The sequence below is a fragment of the Pristiophorus japonicus genome, chromosome 9, assembly GCF_044704955.1.
Source record: "Pristiophorus japonicus isolate sPriJap1 chromosome 9, sPriJap1.hap1, whole genome shotgun sequence".
Taxonomy (NCBI): Eukaryota; Metazoa; Chordata; class Chondrichthyes; family Pristiophoridae; genus Pristiophorus; species Pristiophorus japonicus.
In genome coordinates this window covers 211,796,033-211,809,636 of record NC_091985.1, presented here as the reverse complement: position 1 = coordinate 211,809,636, position 13,604 = coordinate 211,796,033, and the positions used below count along the sequence as shown (strand labels likewise).

Sequence of the window (13,604 nt, the reverse complement as noted above, 5' to 3'; positions counted from 1 at the left end):
ACCTGGGTGACACTCCAGACATTTACAAGGCCCATTTTTTTTTTTCCCCCCTTTTTTGTGTTTTTTTTTGTGTTTTTTCTTTTTTTTTTGTTTTTTTTTTGGGCACTAAAATCACAATTTTTCCCCAGTGCCCCCTATAAAAGGGAAGGGGACACTAAAAGCACCGGCAATTAAAACAAATTAACTTTAAAACGTAAAATCAAATTAAAATTTGGTTGCCGGGCGTGATGATGCACTCCAGTCCCTCCGGTGCCCACCTCTCGCGGAAGGCCGCGAGCGTACCGGTGGACACCGCGTGCTCCATCTCCAAGGACACCCTGGACCGGATGAGTGAGGCATTGAATGAGCTGGGAGTCCGGCGCAGGCGGACGCCATCTGTGATGTCACAGGCGAAGTGGGCGGGGCCGAGACGTTCCATGGTAACCGTTGAACGGTCGGTATTTTTGAAATCAGGAGACACGTGACCGCCGAGCTGCCCAGCGCTCCTTCATCACAGTGGACGGGGCTCTACGGCGCTGCCGGGTCCTATTGGTGGGAGTGGTGGCAATCCGCTTCGTGCAGCCAATAGACGGCCGGGAATTCTCTGAAGGTCATTAATTTATGCAGAAGGCGCCCTGTAGCCGCAGTGCGCATGCTCGATGCCGCACTCCCCACCACCAGTGCCCGGATGCCGCGTAGTTTGCTCCAACCAGCGGTTGGACAATTTGGGGAACCGGGAGCCGCAGGGAACCGGACTGATGGTGGGTGGCTGGGGCCGGGGCAGAGCGCTCGGCCGGCAGGCGGGGAGGGTACGGTGAGTCTGTGAGGGAAAACACCGAACTGAACACACAGCCCCGGAGTTCAGGGTTTGGGGACATGCGGGAGATAGACTGAAACTTCCAGTGAGATCAGACAGTGTGTAACCCGGGGGCCCAGTGAGATCAAACAGTGTGTAACCCGGGGGCCCAGTGAGATCAGACAGTGTGTAACCCGGGGGCCCAGTGAGCTCAGACAGTGTGTAACCCGGGGGCCCAGTGAGATCAGACAGTGTGTAACCCGGGGGCCCAGTGAGATCAGACAGTGTGTAACCCAGGGGCCCAGTGAGATCAGACAGTGTGTAACCCGGGGGCCCAGTGAGCTCAGACAGTGTGTAACCCGGGGGCCCAGTGAGATCAGACAGTGTGTAACCCGGGGGCCCAGTGAGATCAGACAGTGTGTAACCCAGGGGCCCAGTGAGATCAGACAGCGTGTAACCCGGGGGTCCAGTGAAACCAGACAGTGTGTAACCTGGGGGCCCAGTGAGATCAGACACTGTGTAACCCGGGGGCCCAGTGAGATCAGACAGTGTGTAACCCAGGGGCCCAGTGAGATCAGGCACTGTGTAACCCGGGGGCCCAGTGAGATCAGACAGCATGTAAGCCGGGGAGAATTCTGGTGATTTTCTGTAAGTCCAGATGGTCGGGACAGAGATCTGAGGAAAAGGATAAAATCAAACAGAAATGCTGGACGTATACTTTTCTGAAACGTTGGAAAAACACTTTACACTACATTCCACTTCACAACATTAATATTCTTCTAATTTTCTGCCCTGTCATAATTAGATCTCCTGGTGAATGGCGGAGTGATTGAGAAAGTTCTACAGCTGGAAGGAAACGGATTGTGGACTGAGGAACAACAGCAGGTGAACCAGCACAGGATTGTGAGAGCACCAACTAGGGAGCCCCTTCCGATTGAAAGTGCTTCAATAGATCGACTGGGGAGAAAGGTAAGAGAAAGTGCCATTTACTCAGATACACACCGGTCCTGTAGACAGTACACACAGGTTACAAGGTAAGACAGGAAATGAGACTGGGAGAGTCTGACCACCGAGCACAATTATCCAGCATGAGGCCGTGCAATGGGATGTGAAGTGAGATCAGTTTCTGTCTCTAAACACACAGTCACAGTGAATCTTGTGTGTGTTTTAGAGTAAAGGGCTTTGATCTAAGAGATAACTCCAGTTTGAGGCAGAGCCCAGCAAATGGACCCGTCTCTGTACATTCGGTGGGACTGAACTCACACCGATACCATCAGATCTCAGTGTTCAAATATTTCCCATCTGGTGAGAAAGCCAATGGAAAGATTGAACCGGAAGCACGTCGTCAATTCACTGATCATGATGCACAGACCAATCTGAAATACCAGCACGGCCTATCACTGACAGAATCAATTATTCATTCATGAACATTTAGAATTATAAGAAAATATATTGATAACTACTAATATTGAAACATTTCCGATTAATCGATCACTAGAGATATGTAGTTTTCTAATATACTGAAACAAAGATACGGAGAGTTGCAATTTATTTATTGGCGTCGTACTTGACCCCGAGGTGAGCTTCTGAACCCATATTCCCTCAATCACCGAGTACGCTTACTTCCAGCTCCATAACATCGCTGGTCTCTGCCCCTTCCTCATCCATGCCTCTGTTACCACGACATTGGACTATTCCAATGCTCTCCTGATCGGCATCACACCACGCACTCTCCGTAAACTTTAATCTTATCAAAAACACTCCTGCCCGTATCCTTACTCAGGAACACAAGAAATAGCAGGCGTAGGCCATACGACCCCTCCCATCTACTCTGCCATATAGTAAGATCTCTATTCGATAGAGAATTTCAAAGATTCACAACTCTTAAGTGAAGAAATATCTTCTCATCTCAGTCTTAAATAGGCGATCTCATCCTAATACTAGGATCGATCCCTAGTTCGAGACTATCCGGCCCTTGTCAATTCTTCTAAGAATTCTATGTTTCAATGATATCACCTTCCATTCTTCTAAACTCCAAGAGAATATAGGCCTATTCTAATCAATCTGTCCTCAGCCCTCTATTCCCAACTTGTATCAATTTCCCTTCACCCATCACCCCTGAGCTCGCTGAACTACATTGGCTCCTGCTCCATCAGTGCCTCAATTTCAAAATTCTTATCCTTGTTTTGACATCCGACCAGGACCTTGTCCCTCCCTATAACCTCCTCCAACCCTCCAACCCTCGGAGATCTTTCCATTCCTCCAATTCTGGCCTCTTGAGCAGCCCCAATTTTCATCCCTCCAATATTGGTGGCCGTACCTTCAGCTGCCGAGGCCATAAGCTCTGGAATTCCCTCCCTAAACCTCTCTATAACACTCCTTAATACCTACCCTTTTGGACAAGCTTTTAGTCACTTGTGCTAATATTTCCTTACGTGACTGGATGTCAAATTTTGTTTGATAACGGTCCTGTGAATTGCCTTGGGACATTTTACTACTTTTAAGGCAAAATATTAATGCAATTTGTTGCTGATAACTGAAGATATTTCGAATTGTCATGACTCTCACTAGGGTACAGTTTCCTCTGGCACCGACTCTCACTGGGGTACAGTTTCCTCTGGCACCGACTCTCACTGGGGTACAGTTCCTCTGACACAGATTTACTGTGTATCTAATTCGTGCTGTCCCTGCCCTGGGACAGTTTAGAGGGAGCTTTAACCTGAAACTGATCAGGAGCTGCGGGTGGAAAGTTTTCAGTGCAGTGACAGATCGTACTGCTGCTGAATTTTAATTGATAAGCTGCCCAGTACACTCGCGGTGGACACTGAAGTTCGCCCAGTGGCAGTGTAGAGGGAACTTTACTCTGTATCCAACCCATACTTCACCTAGTCTCTGGGAATTTAATGTGAATTTGAAAGCAACTGCTAGGGTAGATAGCGAGAAATTTATTCTGCTGCTTGGGGTGTCTAGGACGAGGGTACATAACCTTAAAATCAGAGCCAGGCCTTTCAAGAGAGATGTTAGGAAACATTTCTTCACTCATTGGATGGTTTAAGTGTGGAACTTCCCACAATAAGCAGTCGATGCTCGCCCATTGAATAACTTTGGGCTGGTTGTGATTTCTGCCCAATGACCCGTTGCTTGTTCCCTTGGATTGGATCTTTATTTATTCCCTTTGGTTTGTTTTCAGTTTCATTGCTGGACCCACCACTCAAAGCACTTTGTCTGATCTGCCCCTGGGAATGAGCAGACTCCTCCCTCATCTCCCACACTGCACCGTCTCTCCTCCTCTTTCCCCCTTGGTTGTGTTCCACACTCTGGGCCTTGGCCCTTCCCCGGGGATTTTCAGTATGAACAGCGGGATGTGTGTTGAGACAGGATGTCCCAGCTCTCCACCTTTATATGGCCCTGCTTTATGACATCACTGTAGTGCCTAGCGACTAACCTCACTGACCCCAACTTATTATGGGCTGGCAGTGTCTGATGGGACAGTGTAGAGGGAGAAAGACTAGGATTTATTTGGTGCATTTCATGACCACCGGACCTCTCAAAGCGCTTTACAGCCAATGAAGTACTTTTGGATTGTAGTCACTGTTGTAATAAGGGAGATTTACTCTGTATCTAACCCATGCTGTACCTGTCCTGAGAGTGTTTGATGGGATAATGTCGATGGAGTTTTACTCTGTATCTGACCTGTGCTTTACCTGTCCTGCAAGTATTTGATGAGACAGTGCAGAGGGGACTTTACTTTGTATCTAACCCATGCTGTACCTGCCCTGGGTATGTTTGATGGGACAGTGTAGAGGGAGCTTTACGCTGTATCTAACCCATGTTGTCGCTGTCCTGGGAGTGTTTGATGGGATAGTGTAGAGGAAGATTTCCTCTTCATCTGTCCTGTGCTGTACCTGCCCCTGGGACTGTTTGATGGGACAATGCATAGGAAGCTTTACTCTGTATCTAACCTATGCTGTACCTGCCCTGGGAGTGTTTGTTGGGTCAGTGTAGATGGTGCTTTACTCTGTATCTAACCAGTACCGTACCTGCCCTGGGAGTTTTTGACGGGACAATGTAAAGGGAGCTTTACGCGGTATCTAACCCATGTTGTACCTGTTCAGGCAGAGTTTGACGGGACAGTTTAGAGGGAGCTTTTCTCTGTATCTAACCCATACTGTAATTGCCTTGGGAGTATTTGATGGGACAGTGTAGTGGGAAATTTACAATTTATCTAATCTGTGCTCTACCTGCCCTGAGAGTGTTTGATGGAACAGTTTGGAGGATGCTTTTCTCTGTAACTAACCCATGCTGTACCTGCTCTGGGAGTGTTTGATGGGATAATGTAGACGGAGATTTACTGTGTATCTAAACTGTGCTAGCCTAGCAAGTTGTGACGAGGACTCCAATAATATACAAAGGGATATAGATCGGCTCAGTGAGTGGGCAATACTTTGGCAGATGGAGTATAATGTGGGAAAATGTGAGCTTATCCACTTTGGTCGGAGAAATAAAAAAGCAAATTATTATTTAAATGGGGAGAGAATACAAAATGCCGTGTACAGCGGGATCTGGGGATCCTTGTACATGAAACACAAGAATTTAGCATGCAGTTACAGCAATTAATTAGGAAGGCAAATGGAATGTTGGCCTTTATTGCAAGGGGGATGGAATATAAAAGTAGGGAAGTCCTGCTGCAAATGTACATGGTATTGGTAAGACCACACCACACTATATCAGGAAGAATATACTTGCACTGGAGGCAGTTCAGAGAAGGTTCACGAGGTTGATTGCTGAGATGAAGGGGTTGTCATAATGAGAAAGGTTGAGCAGGTTGGGCCTGTACTCATTGGAGTTTAGAAGACGTAGAGGTGATCTTATTGAAACGTATAAGATTCCGAGGGGGCTTGACAGGGTAGATACAGAGAGGATGTTTCCCCACGTGGGGTAATCTAACACTAGGGGGCATAGTTTCAGAATAAGGGGTCGCTCATTTAAAAGGGAAATCAGGAGCAATTTCTTCTCTGAGGGACGTGAATCTTTGGAATTCATTACCTCAGAGAGCTGTGGGGGCTGGGTCATTGAATGTATTTAAGGTGGGGATAGACAGATTTATGAATGATAAGCGATTCAAGGGTTATGGGGAGTGGGCGGGGAAGTGGAGTTGAGGCCTGGATCTGATCAGCCATGATCTTATTGAATGGCGGAGCAGGCTCGAGGGGTCAAATGGTCTACTCTGCTCCTATTTCTTATGTTCCTGCCCTTGGAGTCTCTGATGGGACAGTGTAGGTGGAGGTTTACTCTGTATCTAACCCATGCTGCACCTGCCCTGGGAGCGTTTCGTTAGACAGTGTACATAAGAAATAGAAACAAGTAGGCCATACGGCCCCTCGAGCCTGCTCCGCCATTCAATAAGATTATGGCTGATCTGATCATGGACTCAGCTCCACTTCCCCGGCTACTCCCCATAACCCCTTATCCCCTTATCGTTTAAGGAACTGTCGATTTCTGTCTTAAATTTATTCAATGTCCCAGCTTCCACAGCTCTCTGAGGCAGCAAATTCCACAGATTTACAATCCTCAGAGAACAAATTTCTCCTAATCTCCTTTTTAAATGGGTGGCCCCTTATTCTAAGATCATGACCTCTAGTTCTAGTCTCCCCCATCAGTGGAAACATCCTCTCTGCATCCACCTTGTCGAGCCCCCTCAAAGTCTTATACGTTTCGATAAGATCGCCTCTCATTCTTCTCAACTCCAATGAGTAGAGGCCCAACCTACTCAACTTTTCCTCATAAGTCAACCCCTGCCCTTCCCTCATCCCTGGAATCAACCTTGTGAACCTTCTCTGAACTGCCTCCAAAGCAAGTATATCCTTTCATAAATATGGAAACCAAAACTGCACACACTATTCCAGGTGTGGCCTCACCAATACCTTGTATAGCTGTAGCAAGACTTACCTGCTTTTATACTCCATCCCCTTTGCAATAAAGGCCAAGATACCATTGGCCTTCCTGATCACTTGCTGTACCTGCATACTACCCTTTTGTGTTTAATGCACAAGTACCCCCAGGTCCCGCTGTACTGCGGCACTTGGCAATCTTTCTCCATTTAAATAATAACTTGCTCTTTGATTTTTTTTCTGCCAAAGTGCATGACCTCACACTTTCCAACATTATACTCCATCTGCCACATTTTTGCCCACTCACTTAGCCTGTCTATATCCTTCTCAGATTTTTTGTGTCCTCCTCACACATTGCTTTTCCTCCCATCTTTGTATCGTCAGCAAACTTGGCTACGTTACACTCAATCCCTTCCTCCAAGTCGTTAATATAAATTGTAAATAGTTGGGGTCACAGCACTGATCTCTGCGGCACCCCACTAGTTACTGGTTGCCAACCAGAGAATGAACCATTTATCCTGACTGTTCTGTTAGTTAGCCAATCCTCTATCCATGCTAATATATTACCGTGAACTTTTATCTTGTGCAGTAACCTTTTACGTGATACCTTGTCAAATGCCTTCTGGAAGTCCAAATACACCACATCCACTGGTTCCCCTTTATCCACCCTGTTCCTTACATCCTCAAAGAACTCCAGCAAATTTGTCACACATGACTTCCCCTTCATAAATCCATGCTGATTCTGCCTGACCAATTTTGCTCATCCAAATGAACTGCTACTGCTTCTTTAATAATGGACTCCAAAATTTTCCCAACCACAGATGTTAGGCTAACTGGTCTATAGTTTCCTGCTTTTTGTCTGCCTCCTTTTTCAAATAGGGGTGTTACATTTGCAGTTTTCAATCTGCTGGGACCTCCCTAGAATCCAGGGAATTTTGGTAAATTACAACCAATGCATCCACAATCCCTGCCGCTACTTCTCTTAAGACCCTCAGATGCAAGCCATCAGGTCCAGGGGATTTATCTGCCTTTAGTCCCATAATCTTACTGAGTACCACCTTCTTAGTGATTGTGATTGTGTTAAGTTCCTCCCCCCATATAGCCCCTTGACTATCCACTGTTGGAATATTGTTAGTGTCCTCTATCGTAAAGACTGATAGAAAATATCTGTTCAGAGTTTCTGCCATCTCCATGTTCCCCATTACTAATTCCCCGGTCTCGTCCTCTAAGGCACCAACATTTACTTTAGCCACTCTTTTCCTTTTTATATACCAATAGAGACTGTTTTTATAGTTTGTGCTAGTTTACTTTCATAGTCTATCTTCCCTTCCTTAATCATTTTTTTAGTCGTTCTTTACTGACTTTTAAAAGCTTCCCAGTCTTCTGTCCTCCCACTAGTTTTGGACACTTTGTATGCCCTTGTTTTTAGTTGGATAATGTCCTTTATTTCTTTAGTTAGCCACGGATGGCTATCTTCTTTTACACTTGCTATTGAGGGAGTGCAGCGAAGGTTCACCAGACTGATTACCGGGATGGTAGGACTGACATATGAAGAAAGACTGGATCGACTCGGCTTATATTCACTGGAATTTAGAAGAATGAGAGGGGATCTCATTGAAGCAAATAAAATTCTGACGATTGGACAGGTTAGATGCAGGAAGAATGTTCCCGATGTTGGGGAAGTCCAGAACCAGGGTTCACAGTCTTAAGGATAAGGGGTAAGCCATTTAGGACCGAGATGAGGAGAAACTTCTTCACTCAGAGTTGTTAACCTGTGGAATTCCCTACCACAGAGAGTTGTTGATGCCAGTTCATTGGATATGTTCAAGAGGGAGTTAGATATGGCCCTTACGGCTAAAGGGATCAAGGGGTATGGAGAGAAAGCAGGAAAGGGGTACTGAGGGAATGATCAGCCATGATCTTATTGAATGGTGATGCAGGCTCGAAGGGCCGAATGGCCTACTCCTGCACCTATTTTCTATGTTTCTGTGTCACTTATCAGCCCCAGCCTGAATGTTGTCCAGGTCTTGCTGTAAGTGGGCATGGACTGCTCCATTATCTGAGGAGTTGCGAATGGAACTGAATACTGTGCAGTCATCAGCGAACATTCCTAGTTCTGCTTTCATAGCTTTGCAGTCGCCTTTATTTAGAATCAGGACACTGGTTTGAGATCTGACTTTCTCACTCTCCAACTGAATTTGAAATTCAACCATGTTATGTTCACTTTTTCCGAGAGGATCCTTCACTATGAGATCATTTTTTAATCTTGTCTCATTACACAATACCAGATCTAAGATAACCTGCTCCCTGGTTGGTTCTGCAACGTACTGTTCAAGGAGACCATCCCAGATACACTCTTATAAACTCTTCCTCAAGTCTACCTTGGCCAATTTGATTTGTCTAATCAATATGAAGCTTAAAATCGCCCATGATTATTGCCGTACCTTTCTTACAAGCCTCCATTGTTTCTTGATTTATACTCCATCCAACAGTGTAGCTACTGTTCGGGGGCCTATAGACTACACCCACCAGTGACTTCTTCCCCTTATTATTTCTTATCTCCACCCAAACTGATTCTACATCTTGATCTTCTGAGCCAAAATCATTTCTCACCACTGCACTGATCTCATCGTTTATTAACAGAACTACCCTACCTTTTCCTTTCTGTCTATCCTTCTGAATTGTTAAATAGCCCTGAATATTTAGTTCCCAGCCTTGGTCACCTTGCAACCACGTCTCTGTAATGGCTATCAGATCATACCCATTTGTATCTATTTGTGCCGTCAACTCATCTATCTTGTTACGAATGCTGCGTGCATTCCGATAAAGAACTTTTAATTTTGACTTTTTACCATTTTCCCTGCTTTGACCCTACCTTCTGTTACACTCTTATTTTTATACATTCTGTCTTTTCCTGTCACAGTCTGATTCTCATTTCCCACAGTGCTACCCTGCTCTATTGCCTTCTCCTTGCTCTTTGACTTTTTAAATTTCCTCTCACCTGAACCCTTCCCCCCCCCCCCCACTGCTCCCCCCCGACCTATTTAGTTTAAAGCCCTCTTTACAGCCCTAGTTATTCGCTTCGCCAGGACATTAGCACCAGCCAGGTTGAAGTGAAGCCCATCCCTATGGAACAGCTCCCTCTTGACCCGGTACTGGTGCCAGTGCCCCATGAATCGAAACCCATTTCTCCCACCAGTCTTTGAGCCACGTGTTCATCTTTCTGATCTTATTTACCCTATGCACATTTGCACGTGGCTCATGCAGTAAACCAGAGATTATTGCCTTCGTGGTTCTGCTTTTTAATTTAGCCCCTAGCTACCCAAACTCCCTCAGCAGAACCTCTTTCTTTGTTCTACCTATGTCATTGGTACCTACATTGCCCATGACAACTGGATCTTCCCCCTCCCACTCCAAGTTCCTCTCCAGCCCAGAGGCGATGTCCTGAACCATGGCACTTCGCAGGCATCACAGCCTTCGGGACTCACGCTCTCGGCTGCAGAGAACAGTATCTATCTCCGAAACTATACTCTTTCCTACCACAACATTTCTTTTTACTCCCCCCATTTGAATGGCCTCCTGTACCACGGCGCTGTGGTCAGTTTGCTCATCCTCCCAGTCCCTGCCCTCGTCCAAACAGGGAGCATGAATCTCGTACCTGTTGGACAATTACAAGAGCTGAAGCTCCTCCATCACTACCTCCAGGGTCCCCACAGCTGCCTCGCTCGTAGTCACACCCTCCTGTCCCTAACTATGGACCAAATTTGAATTAATTAATCTAAGGAGTGTGACTGCCTCCTGGAACACATGGTCCAGGTAACTCTCCCCCTCCCTGATGTGTCGCAGTGTCTGCAGCTCGGACTCCAGCTCATCAACGTGGAGCCGAAGTTCCTCGAGCAGCCAACACTTACTGCAGATGGGGAATTTATAATGGGGAACAAAGAAATGGCAGACCAATTGAACAAGTACTTTGGTTCTGTCTTCACAAAGGAAGACACAAATAACCTTCCGGATGTACTAGGGGTCCGAAGGTCGAGTGAGAAGGAGGAATTGAAAGATATCCTTATTAGGCGGGAAATTGTGTTAGGGAAATTGATGGGATTGAAGGCCGATAAATCCCCAGGGCCTGATAGTCTGCATCCCAGAGTACTTAAGGAAGTGGCCCTGGAAATAGTGGATGCATTAGTGATCATTTTCCAGCAGTCTATCGACTCTGGATCAGTTCCTATGGACTGGAGGGTTGCTAATGTAACACCACTTTTTAAAAAAGGAGAGAGAGAGAAAATGGGTAATTATAGACCAGTTAGCCTGACATCAGTAGTGGGGAAAATGTTGGAATCAATTATTAAGGATGAAATAGCAGCACATTTGGAAAGCAGTGATAGGATTGGTCCAAGTCAGCATGGATTTATGAAGGGGAAATCATGCTTGACAAATCTTCTGGAATTTTTTGAGGATGTAACTAGTAGAGTGGACAGGGGAGAACCAGTGGATGTGGTGTATTTCGACTTTCAAAAGGCTTTTGACAAGATCCCACACAAGAGATTGGTGTGAAAAATCAAATCACATGGTATGTACTGACGTGGATAGAGAACTGGTTGGCAGACAGGAAGCAGAGAGTCAGGATTAACGGGTCCTTTTCAGAATGGCAGGCAGTGACTAGTGGAGTGCCATAGGGCTCAGTGCTGGGACCCCAGCTCTTTACAATGTATATTAATGATTTGGATGATGGAATTGAGTGTAATATCTCCAAGTTTGCAGATGACACTAAACTGGGTGGCGGTGTGAGCTGTGAAGAGGATGCTAAGAGGCTGCAGAGTGATTTGGACAGGTTAGGTGAGTGGGCAAATAGATGGCAGATGCAGTATAATGTGGATAAATGTGAGGTTATCCACTTTGGGGGCAAAAACACGAAGGCAGGATATTATCTGAATGGCGGCAGATTAGGAAAAGGGGAGGTGCAGCGAGACCTGGGTGTCATGATTCATCAGTCATTGAAGGTACAGCAGATGGTGAAGTAGGCAAATGGTATGTTGGCCTTCATAACTAGGGGATAAGAGTATAGGAGCAGGGAAGTCTTACTGCAGTTGTACAGGGCGTTGGTGAGGCCTCCCCTGGAATATTGTGTTTAGTTTTGGTCTCCTAATCAGAGGAAGGACGTTCTTGCTATTGAGGGAGTGCAGCGAAGGTTCACCAGACTGATTCCTGGGATGGCAGGACTGACATATGAGGAGAGATTGGATCGGCTGGGCCTGTATTCACTGGAGTTTAGAAGCATGAGAGGGGATCTCATAGAAACATATAAAATTCTGACGGGACTGGACAGGTTAGATGCAGAAAGAATGTTCCCGATGTTGCGGAAGTCCAGAACCAGGGGTCACAGTCTTAAGGATAAGGGGTAAGCCATTTAGGACTGAGATGAGGAGGAACTTCTTCACTCAGAGAGTTGTTAAACTATGGAATTCCTTACCGCAGAGAGTTGTTGATGCCAGTTCATTGGATATATTCAAGAGGGAGTTAGATATGGCCCTTGCATCTGAAGGGATCAAGGGGTATGGAGAGAAAGCAGGAACCGGGTACTGAAAATGATCAGCGATGATATTGAATGGTGGTGCAGGCTCGAAGGGCCGGATGGCCTACTCCTGCACCTATTTTCTATGTTTCTACATCTCTTGCCCTGACATCTCTAATGTATTTAATTAATTTTTCACATTTTGAAAGTTTAGATTTTTAATCCCAGCTCTTAATTTAAACCAATGCCGAAGAAAATAGAGAAACTGACCAACCAATTACTTCCCTGCTTTCCTGTGACATCACATTTTGAATATTTTTACTTCTTATCCTCCCAGGTCACTTGGTGCTGGCTCGTCTGACTCACGCCCTTTGTCGGCTTACCGCTGCTCCCACTCTTGCGCCCTTTCCGAAGTCCTGCTGCTTGGCTGACTCATGCCCTTTGTAGGCTTACCGCTGATCCCACTCTCACGCCCTTTCCGAAGAGATGGGCGCAAGTAGGTTTTTCCCCTATCGTTGGTTCTCACCACCTGCTGCAGGCCCAGTCTGGCAGTTATGTCCTTCAAGACTTGGCCAGATCGATTAATAGTGGTGCTACCGAGCTAGTCTTGATGGACATTGAAGTCCCCTACACAGATACATTCTGTGCACCTTGCTACTCGCAGTGCTTCTTCCAAGTGGTGTTCAACACTGATTCGTCAGCTGAGTGAGGGCGGTAGGTGGTCATCAGCAGGAGGTTTCCTTGTCCATGCTTGACCTGAAGCCACGAGACTTCATGGCGTTCGGAGTCAATGTTGAGGACTCCCAGGGTCACACCCTCCCGACTGTATACTACTGTACCGCCACCGGTGGGACAGGACATACCCAGGGATGGTGATGGAGGAGTCTGGGACATTGGCTGAAAGGTTTGATTCTGTGAGTATGACTATGTCAGACTGTTGCTTGACTAGTCTGGGCTATCTCTTCCAATTTTGGCACAAGTCCCCAGATGTTGGTGAGAAAGACTGGGCTGGGTGTGCCGTTGTCGGGTCCGTAGCCGGTGCGGAGGTCGATGCCGGGTGGTCCGTCCGGTTTTATTCTTCTTATTGTTTTTCGCAGCGGTAGATCAATTGATGAATCAATATGATCTTATTGAATGGTGGAGCAGGCTCGAGGGGCCTACTCCTGCTTCTAATTCTTATGTGCTTATTCCCTAGCCCAGATCCTGTCTCTATTTTAAGAGCAATGGTCCCAACACTGACCCTGGGGACACCACTGTTTACATCCCTCCAGTCTGAAGAACATCCATTAACCACTACTCTCTGTTTTCTGCCCTTTCCCCAACTTCCTCTCCACGCGGCCCCACTCTCTTTAATACCGTGAGCCTTAATTTGATCCTGTCCGGCATCTTATCAAACACCTTTTGACAATCCATCTACACAACATCC

General features: G+C 46.3%; 1 protein-coding gene across 2 annotated transcripts in view; it reads left to right on the top strand.

The window, feature by feature from the left end:
- The first annotated feature begins 706 nt into the window (after window positions 1–706).
- Window positions 707–13,604, top strand: part of LOC139273586 (zinc finger protein 214-like) — a 59,383-nt gene continuing 46,485 nt past the window's right edge. For both annotated transcript variants that reach the window (XR_011595233.1, XM_070890535.1), the window contains exons 1-2: window positions 707–793; window positions 1,581–1,744. The gene's annotated coding sequence lies outside the window, so the exon portion shown is untranslated. The remainder of the gene's footprint in view (window positions 794–1,580; window positions 1,745–13,604) is intronic.